The sequence below is a fragment of the Aotus nancymaae genome, unplaced genomic scaffold, assembly GCF_030222135.1.
Source record: "Aotus nancymaae isolate 86718 unplaced genomic scaffold, 86718_ANA_hifiasm-v0.15.2.pri h1tg000020l, whole genome shotgun sequence".
In the NCBI taxonomy this organism is placed as follows: domain Eukaryota; kingdom Metazoa; phylum Chordata; class Mammalia; order Primates; family Aotidae; genus Aotus; species Aotus nancymaae.
In genome coordinates, this window is record NW_026988432.1 from 30,616,839 (window position 1) to 30,629,703 (window position 12,865).

Sequence of the window (12,865 nt, forward strand, 5' to 3'; positions counted from 1 at the left end):
GCGATTCTCTTGCCTCAGCCTCCCGAATAGCTGGGATTACAGGTGCCCACCACCACGCTTGGCTAATTTTTTTGTATTTTTAGTAGAGACGGGGTTTCACCACATTGGCCAGACTGGTCTTGAATTCCTGACTTCAGGTGATCCACCTGCCTTGGCATCTCAAAGTGCTAGGATTGCAGGTAGAGGAGATCTGACCAAACTCATCCTTTTTATAGGAAACTACTCCTGTGATAATGATATTAATCCATTCATGAGGGCAGAGCCCTTATAACCTAATTACCTCTTAAAGGCCCCACCTCTCAATATCATTACATTGGCAATTAAATTTCAACATGAGTTTTGGAGGTGACATTCAAACCATAGCAGTACCTTTGATATGATATGATGAAAATAGAAATTTATTTCTGTGGTCTTCCTACCAAAAACCCATAACCCCAGTGTTATAAAAAAAGACAGTTCCCAATTGAGGGACATTCTACATAATACCTGACCAGTACTCCTTGCACATGTCAAGATGATCACAAACAAGAAAAGCTTGAGAAACTCTCACAGTCAAGAGGAGCCTAAGGAGACATGATGACTGAAAATAATGTGATATCCTGGATGGGATCCTGGGACAGAGAAAAGACTTTGGATAAAAACTAAGGAAATTTGAATAAGCTCTGGAGTCTGGTGAGTATAATGTATCAACATTGGCTCATTAATTGTGACAAACATACCATACATTATAATGTAAGTTGTGTAAGTTGTTGACAATAGGGGAAACTGATTTTGGAGTATGTGGGAACTGTTTCTCAATTTTTCTTTAAAACTATTCTAAAAATAGAGTTTATTTTAAAAGTACCATTTACAGAGCATCAAAAAGTATAAAATAGGAAGAAAAGATGTGGAAGGCCTCTGTGCTGAAACTATAAAACACTGCTGGGAGAAACTCAAGAAAATATGAATAAATTTAGATCTATGTTCATAGATTGGAAGAGTTAATGTAGTGAAGATGTAATGTTGTTAAATGACATCCCAGTTTTAATCCCATCAGACTTTTTGTAAAAACTGATAAGCTAATTCTAAAATTTGTATGAAATTTCAAAATGACCTAGAATAAGTAAAACAATCTCAAAGATTGAGGTTGGATGATTTACGCTGTCAGATTTCAGGACATACTATAAAGCTATAATAGTTAAGTTAATATGTTATTGCATATGAATAATTATATAGATCAATGGAATAGAATATCAAATTCAGAAGTAAACATACATATTTTGCAACTTGATTTTCAACAAAAATACCAACTCATTTCAATGGGAAAAAGGAATCCTTTCAGTAAATAATATTGGAATAACTGAACGTCCTTATGAAACAGAAAAGGACTTTGACCTCTACTTCATAGCATATACAAAAATCGATTTGAGATGGATCACAAATTTAAACATGAAAGGTAAGTCTAAATATTCTTTTAGAAGAAAACATAGGAAAATATCTTTTCAACTTTGGGGTAGGAAAAGATTTCTTAGGTCACAAAAATCCCTAATCTAAAAGAAAATGATAAATTTGACTTCATCAAAATCAAAAATTTCTACTAAGCAAAAGACAATGTTAAGAAAAATATAAGCCACATTTTGGGGGGAAATGTTCACAAAATAATCACGTATATCTGACAAAGGTCATGTATTCCGTATAGATCTCTCTCTATATAGAGAGATCTCTCTGTATATAGAGAGATTTATAGAGATATCTCTCTGTATATAGAGAGATATCACTGTAAATAGTTATCTCTATATAGAGCTATATATATCTCTCTCTCTCTCTATATATATATATATACACACATATATATTCTGTAGAAGAGATCTCCTGCAAATCAATAATAAGAGAGAAAAAGCAGCATTTTACTCTTCACAAAGGAAGGCTCTTCACAGAGGAAGGTATAAATATGGCTAATAAGCATATGAAAAAGTTTTCCATTATTCTTCCTCCTACATCTTCTTTAGCCACAGGTGTCAGATAAATGTGGAGGATGGTAAAGGGAGAGGGAAGGATTGAATTACTTAGTGTATTAGTTGGGGTTCTTCAGAGACATGGAGCCAGTAGAGTGTGTGTGTGTGTGTGTGTGTGTGTGTATAGAGAGAGGGAGGGAGAGTGAGATGGATTTGTTTTAGAGAATTGGCTCATATGATTGTGGAGGCTAGCAGACTGGAGCTCCAGGGAAAAGTTGATGCAGTTTAAGTCTGAAGGCAGCCTGGAGGCAGAATTCCCTCTTCCTTTGGGGATCTCAGGTTTTTTTTTTTTTTTTTTTTTAGTCTGAAGACCGTCTACTGTTTGGATGGGGCCCACCCACATTTTGAAGGGTAATCTGCTTTACTCAAAATCTACTGATTTAAATGTTAATGTTAACCTCATCTAAAAAATATCTTCCCCGAAAGATCTAGAATAGTGTAAAACCAAATATGGAGGTACCATGGCCCAGCCAAGTTGACACAAAATTAACCATTATACTCAGCAAACATAAACTGAAGCTTCCTTCCCTAGGTGTGTCCATTGGTGAGACAGCAGGGAAGGAGGGAAAGGTTCCTGTTTCTGCTGTCTTACAATCTGCTCAGGTATAGCAGATTGCACACTCAGGAGGCAGTGCCCTTGCCCTGCAGGAAGGCATAGTGGAATGAAGTGGGGGAAGGCTTTCTCAGAGAGGTGACAATTAGACTCAGTCTTGAAGGCTTATTGATGTATCTTGAGCTCCTAGAACAGTGCTTGACACATAGGAGGTGCTCAATAAATACTCGTGAATGAAGTCAGAAGCTATAAGAGAGGTAGAGTGAGATGGTGATGATCCTTGCATGCCTGGCTGAGAAACTGGATTCAATGGAAAGCAACAAATAGGTTTTAAACAGAACTTGAGATCAGCATTGAGGATTGGTCCCGGGGCAAGGTGGAGAACAAATTGCAAGAGGTTGACCCTGGAGGCTGGAAGAACTGTCCAGAGTCTACTACATTAGACCAGACCTGTTCATAAAAAGACAGCTAACTAAGGCATTGGTGAACCTGATTGGTGAGAGATGGGGAGGAGAGAGATTTAGGAGGTGGAAGCGAATGTAGGAGAGTGTCCAGGTATGGACCCAGCACTGGAAGGGCCTTCTTACACCCTTATTTTACAGATGAGTCTGAGACCCAGAGAGGGGAGGCAACTTGTTCATGGCCACACAGCATGCTGATAGTGTACACTGAACCAGAAATCCAGGTCCTGTTTCTGGTCACATGCTCTTTTCATGCCAGATGGCCTGCACTCTCTCTTTCTCCTAGCCAAGCTTGTCCTCGGAGTTACCAGTGTCATCCAGGTAGGGTCCTGGGGCCTCCTCACACAGTGCCACCTCTGACTGCTGTTCAATAGTCCTGAGAATCAGTAGGACAGTGATGGAGAAGCCTCACCTGAAGCTTCTGGGCTCAGCCCTTGTCCTGGAGCTGCTACCTGCTATGCATGGCTCTGAGGCTGACCCCAAGTGGTGGTTGTTATTTTAAGTAATTCACGTTGGAGGGAGGAAGTGACTGAGGAAAATGTGAAAATGAGTAGCTATTGCGAGATGTGTGTGATAAATGAAACAGGGAACATAAAGACAGACGAAGAGGCACATCTGTTATTTTTTGCTCCTTTTTATAGCAACCTCTAAGTTTGACTTTTCACACTAAGTAGGAACCCTTTAGTTCCTGAGCAATTTCCTGACTCAGGCCTTCATTAGCCCAGTGGGAGCCAGGGTCCTGAGAGCCAATGTGAGCCCCTAGAAAAGAGTTCACCACCCCAGTCCTCAAGGTTCTCCAAATGCGGCAGGAATCAGAGACTTTGTGCAGATGGAGTTTGGTGGGCTGAGAATACCAGCTCTTCTCTGACTTCTGCTTCCCCTCCCTTTACTGAAGGATGGTGTGGCTGACCTGTCAGTCCCTAAACCCAGGACATCTGTACTCAAGCTGTTCCTAGTAAAGCAGCCTGGTTGCAAAGGAAATGCTTTCTGTAAGAATATGGACACTTTCTCTTTAATATGGGAAAATACTGGCATTCTCTCCTGAGTCATTTTTCCTCTTTTTGGAGGTGGACAGTGTGCCCGGTGCCCATGTGCTGGTAGGACTTGAGCATGGGGACTGGCTGGTCATACAGGGACAGGGCTGCTGGTATCACATGATTCTTGGCTTTTTTTCAGGGAGAACCGTTCTCCATTGGAGGTCCATCTGCCGCTGTGAGGAAGGGTTTGAGGGCTGCTAGGGGCAGGGGGCCACTGTACCTGAATGAGATAACCCCAAGTCTGATTCCCCATGAGGTGCCTTCTTTGGAGTGGAGCACCAAAGGCTCTGGAACCAGATCATCATGGAAGAGTGTATACTTTAAGCTGTTTAGTTATTCACACCTCAGCTCTCATCAGTTTGTTTCTGTTGATTGTATGCTCAGCTCTGTGCTAAGTCTCACTGTGTGGTTCAGGGGGAAGAGAAGGCCCCCTCTTGCCAGGAGGAAGTCACCCCCTGGGTGGAGCTGGAGCAGCTTCAGAGAAATAAAAGGGACATCTGAAGGCTGATGAGAGGGAGGATGGAGGCAAGACTGCCTGCCAAGAGCAAGGGGTGGGAAGAGGGATTCAGGAAAGTGATTGAATACTTGGAATAATTGCCATGAGGCACGCAAAAGAGAGGAAAATGGCTTTTTCTAGGAGAGTGGGGGGCTTGGTTGGGCTGGAAGCCAGGAGTCTGCAGAGCTGCCTGTCAGCTCAATTATGTTATTTTCTTCAGCAGTGGGGACAGCTTGGAAGCAGAAGTGGATGACGAAGTCATCACTGGCTATGGATTGGCCAGGAAGCAGAATAAAACCAGCCCTTCCCCTTTTCTCCTTTTATTTGGGACAGCAAGTAAGCAGCAACTAGGTGTGGCTGTGGAACTGAGTTCTCGCCAAGGAGATGTGAGAAGAAGGCACTGGACGGGAAGGCTCCTGAGTAGGAGGATAGACTGCAGGGCACTGCTTTTTGTTCTTCCCTCCTCTTGCTTCCTCCTCGTGCTGTCTGGATGTGGACGTGATGGCAGGAGCTCAAGTAGCCGTCTTGGACTACAAGACAGTGTGCTAAGAATGGGCAGGCAGCAAAAGAGGAGGAACATGGGTCCCTCAGGCACTTAGAGCCTCCATGTTGTCTCTGGGCTAATCACCTCCGGATTTCTTTCACTTGAGAGAGAAGTAAACTCTCATGATTTTAAGAACTGTTATTTTAGGTTTTCTGTTATATGTCATGAACCTAATCCTGATAGAAACACACCATATGTGAGGGAACCGTGGGTATGATGAGAAAGTAAGTAAAGTGATTGACCATGGGGACTTAGCAAAGGGGAAAGGATGAGAAACCGGGAGATGGTCAGAATGTTGGAGAATGGGGACCCAGCCCTTGGGCTACTAATACAGCAGAGTAGCTAGTGGGAGTAGAAGGTCTTGAAAAGTGGAGAACAGGAAGTTGTGGTTAGAAAGTGGAATTCCATAGGCTGGGTGTGGTGGCTCACGCCTATAATCCCAGCACTTTGGGAGGCCAAGGCGGGTGGATCACGAGGTCAAGAGATCGAGACCATCCTGGTCAACATGATGAAACCCCGTCTCTACTAAAAATACAAAAATTAGCTGGGCATGGTGGCTTGCACCTGTAGTCCCAGCTACTTGGGAGGCTGAGGCAGGAGAATTGCTTGAACCCAGGAGGCAGAGGTTGCGGTGAGCTGAGATCACGCCACTGCACTCTAGCCTGGGTAACAAGAGCGAAACTCTGACTCAAAAAAAAAAAAAAAGAAAAAGAAAGAGTGGAATTCCTGATTTCAGACTTGTTTGACTAAATGTGGTCATAGTAAGTGCTAATATTCCCCAAATATGCAGCCAGCTCCCTTTGAAGTAATTGGCGGGCCTAATGTGACTCCTGGTGTAACTGTCGAAGGTAATTTTTTCTTTATTATTGGCCTATCTCATAAATAGGGAAACTGAGGTTCACAGAGGTCAAGAAACCTATCTGAGGGGACAAAACTGGCAATGGGCTGGGTTGGCATTGGAACCCCAGCAGTGTGACTCCAGAGCCCAAGCTCTTTTTTGTTTTTATTTTTTGAGTTGGAGTCCCCTTCTGTTGCCCAGGCTGGAGTACAATGGTATGATCTTGGCTTACTGCAACCTCCAACTCCCAGGTTCAAGTGATTCTCTTGCCTCAGCCTCCTGAGTAGCTGGGATTGCAGGTGACCACCACAATGCCTGGCTAATTTTTTTTGTATTTTTAGTAGAGACAGGGTTTCACCACATTGGCCAGGCTGGTCTTGAACTCCTGACCTCAGGTGATCTGCCCCCTCTGCCTCCCAAAGTGCTGGGATCACAGGTGTGAGCCATCAGACCTGGCCAGAGCCCAAGCTCTTAACCACACCTGCTCCTCTGCCCTGTACCTCCCTGGGGACTGCCCGGTGGACAGAAGAGTGAGCAGCAAGCAAGCTGTACCAGACATTGAGGATACAGACCAGGGCAAGGAATGGCATAATACAGCTGGGCGTCCAGAGCCTAGACAGGGTATGAAAGAGCAGAGATCTGGCCCCCAGGAGTACACCAGGCCTGCCTCTGGCCCTGGGGTCCTGAGGGCTTGGAAGAGTCTGCAGGAGTCTAGGGAACCAGCACCCTGCAGGGTGAGTTAGATTTTGATGGAAGCAAAAAAAAAAAAAAAAAAAAGGGTGGGCTCTGGGGACAGACAGCCTGGGTTCGGGTCCTATTTCTACCTCCTCCTGGCTGTGTCACCTTGGACAATTACTGAAGCTTTTGTGCCTCAGTATCCTCATGGTTATGGGCATCATAATAGTTCCTTTCTCATAAGATTGCGAAGACTAAATGCACTAACACCAGGGAAGCACTTACAACAGTGCCTAGCACCCAACAGACACCCAATGACGTTGCTGTTATAGCTGCTGTTGCTTTTCAGAGCTCTGTGGAGAACCTGAGGAAAAGGGACAGGGTAGAACGTGGTGAGGAGAGACAATGAGGGGAGGTTCTGAGTGGACCAGCGGAGACCACAGGCTGTGCCTCTCTTCCCGTAGCCAAAGCCCCTGTCAAGGAAGGCTCTGACTTCTATATGTCACTGTGGACAGGCCCTAGGCCTTCTCTCCTAGGATTATTTGCGTGGTAGTCTTATGTTTTCAATGTAAGGAAAGGCCCGGTCCCTTCTAAATAAATGTCTGAACATCTTCAGAAAGATGAGGAGTTTTCTTCTGAACTCCCAAACTCCACATGCTCACATATCACCCAGCACCCGCACCAGGGTCACTGTCCAGTAGTACTTGTTGGTTGATGGCATGGACTGCCCCAGCGTTGCCCGCGTGGCCAGGACGGAGCCTTCCATCCCTGTCCTGTCAGGTGCCCCATCACCAGCCCCAGGCCCTGGCTGCAGATGCTGCCTTTGGCACTGACTGCTCCACATTCTGTCTGGCCCTGGAGGGTCCCACACAGTCTTTGTGTGGCTAGCTATTTACTCATTCACGTCTGTAGCTCTTATTAGGCACCACGAGAAACATTCTGGGAAGGCTGAAATAAATATTGGTGAGGACAACAGTGAATCTTTTAGAGAACCAGGCACCCCTGGGCCAAACAGGAGTCTAAACAGCCACAGGACCGTGGCAGGACTGGTTCTGGAGGGCACAGCTCTGGGTCCTGTGCTGCTGCAGCCTCAGATCCCAGGGTCCAGGCTTCACTCTGTTGCTGCCCCACTGTGTGAAGCCAGGAAAGTAATTTCACCTCTGCAGGCATCACCGTGGCAATCTGTGAAATGGAAACAATCAGCATCCCTCGGGGGCTTTCAGAGGCCCAAGCAAAGGCATAGAAATGAAAATGCAGTGGGTGTATTTGAGCCCCATGCTGAGTAGCAGGCACTCTGTAGGCACTCTGGGAAGTACCCAGTCAGCACCTGTGACCCCAGGACGGTGCCTGGGGAGCTGTGAGAGGCGTTAGGTCTCTTGCCTGGATTCACAAAGCTAGTGAGTAGGTGGGCTGAGCTGTAGATCTTGGAGAGCCTGGCTGCAGAGCACATGCTATTTCGACAGCCTCAAAAAAGCACAGCACTGCCCAGGGTATCGGGGAGGCCTGGGAAGTGAGGTGGGCAGAAAAGAGGGGGCTAAGACAGACTTGGGGAGAAAAGCAAGAAGAGGAAGGCATTCCAGATGGGCACATGAGGCTGGGAGGAGCACAGGGTGGGTTCTAGGGTGTGATGGTTTCTCTCTTTTTTTCTTAGTGGTAGTTACATGGGTATCTTCACTTTGTGATGATTTATGGAGAGTTGTATGTTACGACTTGAGCACTTTTGTGTATGTATGTTACACCTTTTTGAAAAGGTTAAAAAGATGGTGATTTTGTAGCATACAGTTTTGAATCTTAATGTATTTTTAAAGTTCATACTCAATTACTTATACAGCTTTCCTCTGCATCCATTCAAATGACATTAAAAAATATGCTTAAGAATCTGAAAATATTCAGGTAAAATTCCCAAGAGTCTGGGTCAATGTATGGATTTCAGAACTGAAATTCTGGAAATTTCCGACTTTTCCTTGTGGCTGGCAAGCCCCTGACATGGAACCCATCGCTGGTTATAGGGCCTCCTTCCTTTCCTTCTCCTGCCCAGCAAGATGACTGTCTTCTTCAGCCTCCCTGCATCCAGGTTGACCACATGACTCATGTTAGCCAATGAGATGTGAGCAGAAGAGTTCCATGATACTTGGGGGAATGTCCTTCTTTATCTATTCTTCCATCTTGTTCACTGAACCTTGGATGTGATGGCTAGAGCTTTAGTGTCTACCATGGAACATAAGGACAGGGATACATCTTTGGGATAATGGAGTAGTGAGCTAACAGGAACCTGGATCATCAAAGACTTTTTAAATGGAGCCTCTCTCCCAGCCTTGGATTGCTTACCCCTGACCATCTGTCACATGGTAGAGAAACAATAACAACAACAGGTGTATCTTTATGTTAAGTCTTCTCATTTGGAAGATTTCTGTCCATCAAAGCTGAACCTGATTCTAGCCCCAAGAAAGACACAAAAGTCTTTCCTTGACCTCCTTGAGCCACATCATCAACCAAGGATCTGATAGGAGCCTACCCTTCGATGTGCCCAATATTGGGAAACCAGGAGGTGACTTACCACCCTCAAAATGCCATTCACCACTTCAAGCGATTAAGCCCTATACGAAAAATCGATGGATAACCCAGGTGGCATAATTTTAGGAAACCCAGGGAGTCTCCCAACTGCCTCTTTGACATACATGGTGCCTGAAATTCCATCTTTATACATTAACTAATAAGATTGTACAGCTATGAGGATTCCTACTCAAATACAAGTGATTCTAGGCAGAGGTACTATATCATCACCTTTTACATTAGCATGAGGCCATTTCTCTTAGAATTAGAGACTAAGTTAGAAAATTTTCAAATAAATGGGAACCTGGGAGACTATTTAGCCCAGTTGTTTTCAAACTTCATTGCAGCAAGCCCTTGCATCCTGTGATGGTACCCCAGAACTGCCATTTATGAGAAGGCGAAGAAGGGCGAGAGGGAGGACACAGAGTCAGGGTTGGAGGCCAGTGTTTTGCTGTTAGAAAGTTTTAAAAACTGTGGCTCTTTTTTACTTTATAGGCTGAAAATCCAAGGTCGCCAATAGGTTAATAAAGTCTGAATTCAGAAAGTGAGTGGCAGAGCCAGACCTAGAATTCAGGTTTCTGACTCGGGCCTGTGCTCTTTCCACAATCCCATGCTTCCTTAGCATTAGCTTCAGATCTGTATTAAGGAGATGAGATAGTGAGACTCCAAACAGGTGAGTCTGGATGGGCAGAGAGTGTAGGACGGATCCTGGTCTGGGCTTCAGTGGGGAGAGTCATGGTCAGCAGACAGTCCTGGGTACTTGGAGTAGTCAAGTGTTGAGGCAAGGAGAGGGAGACCACCAAAGATACCTGACCAAATTCACAAATTTGTTGAGATTCAACATTTGTGAAATTTCCTCACCTATCTAATGCCATAGTAAATAATGCTGTTTACTTAGGACTGTATAGCTTTACAGTTTTCAAACTGCCCGTACATTTGGACAATAGCAGGAGAGGGGAAAGAAAGGAGAGAGAGAGAGAGAGAAAGAGAGAGAGAATGTGTGTGTGTGTGTGTGTGTGTGTGTGTGTGTGTGTGTGTGTGTGTTGGGGGGATGGGCAGGAGACTGCCACAATTCTGCATATGGTTCCAAAACAACATTTCTGGGATGTTGGAGGAGGACATCTTGCACCCTCTTGTTTCTCTGCCATCAACGCTACTCTTAATCACAGCAACCGTGTTCCTTGAAAGGAGGAAAGGGGAAAACAAATAGAAGAAAGTGCTGCTCTGGATCATAGAGGACATGGGGGTTGACTCCAACATCCATTGCATCTCCATCTAAGTAGCAGCAATGTGGTTCTGGACTTGACCCCAGCTCCTGGGGAGGGCTCTTAGCCAACTAAGCCAACCATGATGATATCATCCCCTTGTCAGGGATTGATTCAGGAACCCAGGCATAAGCCAATCACTGCATGGCATCCCCCTGGTGATTATTATCAGTCCCAAGCTGGAGAATAATCTCCTCTCTCTCTCTCTCTCTCTCTCTCCTTTCTTTCCTCTCTCCTGCTATTGTCCAAGTTACAGCTGGCCTCCATCACCTGACCATAAGGACAGCTCCTCTTAGGCAGAAGCTGATATTGTAGATGGTAGAGCAAAGGATGGAAAGAAGCTGGGGTCATAGAATACTGATCAGCCAATTGTGGAGCCCACCCCTCCTCTAGATTTCCAGATAGGTGAGATAAATTTACCTATGGTTCCTGTTACTTTTGTGAAAAGACCTTAACTGACACACTGATATTTAGGACACAAGAATTTATTGTCTTTGTAACTGGAGGTGGAATCTCACCATGCAACCCATATATGTGTTCAGTTGTCCATGGTGACCCGGGATGTGTATTTATGAGACTGCTGGTCAAAGTTAGAGGGCAGTGTCTACATAGAAAGGTAATCCTGTGATCTCCAGGTCCACTTCAAGGATAAATAAAACTATGCTAATATGTTGATGGTGGGTAATAGATTAACATGTTATAATTTATCAGGCCTTCGTAAATACGATGTCTAAACATGGAATGCCATTTATGGTGACTCTTTAGGGCAACAAGGCGGGACTTCTTGCATGGGCTCTGCGTATCACAAAGTGCGGAGCAGGAGTTAGCAAGCCTGTGAGCCAACTCTGGCCATGAACATTCGTTCTCCATTGTCTATGCTCTCATACTACAGTGGCAGAGTTGGGAGTTGCTACAGAAGCTGTCTGGCCCACAAAGTCTATGATATTTATCATCTGGCTCTTTCAGAAAAGGTTGGCTGGTTTCTGGCATTCACCATGGTCTGCTTGGCCTGTAAGTAATGGCAATCCAGGCAAACTCTCAGCACAACAAGACTAGGCTGTTATATCAGTAACTACACTTGTGGACAAGGATCTATTTTCAGGGCATTGAGGCAGTATACATCACTCTTGTCATAGCTGTTCTTGTTATATGTAAGTATTGACATATTAGTAGATGGCAAGTCATATTCTATAAAACAAATCCTATTTCCATTTTTTTTCTGTTATAAAACCGGTATGTATTCTTTCAGAAAACCATTCTCCACTAGATTGCATTGAAAACGTTTGAGGATGGGGTTAAGGTGATGGCTACTTATATAATTCTTTACAGTGCTCTGAGTGCAGTTCTAACAGGACATCACCTTTATTCCAGCCATAGAGGATGCTTCAGGTTAAATTTCTCTCCATCAGGAACACTAGTATTTAAGTGAAAGCTATCAAAGCCTTTCCCAAGAGCAGAGGTTGCAAAAGGGAAGGGAAGAGACTGTTACTGTACCGGGAACCTATGAGGCAGAGGGGGCTGCAGAGTAACAAAAGGGCATATGTGCCAAAGACAAACTCTGCTAACTGCACAGTTTTGCAGTGGACCAGCCTCAACCAAGCTTGACCTATTTCCATGCATCTCAGATGAATTGAATGATGAAGCACTTAATATGGTGACAGCTTCTATAAAGCAGTAATCATATTTCTCCACTCTTTTCTTGCTACCCTGGAGGGAGGCAGAGAATTAATTCTCAAGTTGATACAATAATGTGATCTCAGTAGTAGGGCTGCTTGCCAATGAGGCATGTGGTGGGAGGGGTAGGCCAAGGGAAGGGGTCTGATGCCATCAGGAAAAAGAAAGATAAGCCAGTATCTCCATGCCTTTTCAGTCTTTGCACTCTTGAACTGTGCTCCACTAGCCTGCAGCTTGATGATCTAAAATGCAAATCTGATCATATCCTTCCCCTACTTAAAATCTTGCAATGGTTTGGAGTTTGAACTACCATGATAAAATCCCAACTCTCTGTGCTCTGTCTCCCACTGACCCACCCAGCCTAGTCTCTCCAGCCATGTTGAGCCGTCTGTACTCCATCTTCCACTGCCAGCCTTTACCCACAGTACCTCATCCCACCTTCTTTACCTGGCTGAATGTCCTCACCCATCACAATTCAGGTCAAACGCTACCTCCTCTGGAAACCTTCCTTGCTGTTCTGCTCCCTGCCCACTGCCCTCTCTGTCACTCCCAATTTGGGTTAGACGGATCCTTATCCTACTATAGGGCACTGTCTGTCTTCCTCATGGGAGTTTAAACTCCTTTATAGACACAGACTGTGAATGATTCTCGTTTCCCTAGCATGTCACACAATGCCTAGCACATAGTGTACATTCCAGCCATGTCTACCCAATGCATGGAGACTTTAGAATTTAGGATAGTGGTTAAATGATACATACTTTGCTGTGGTCATGGT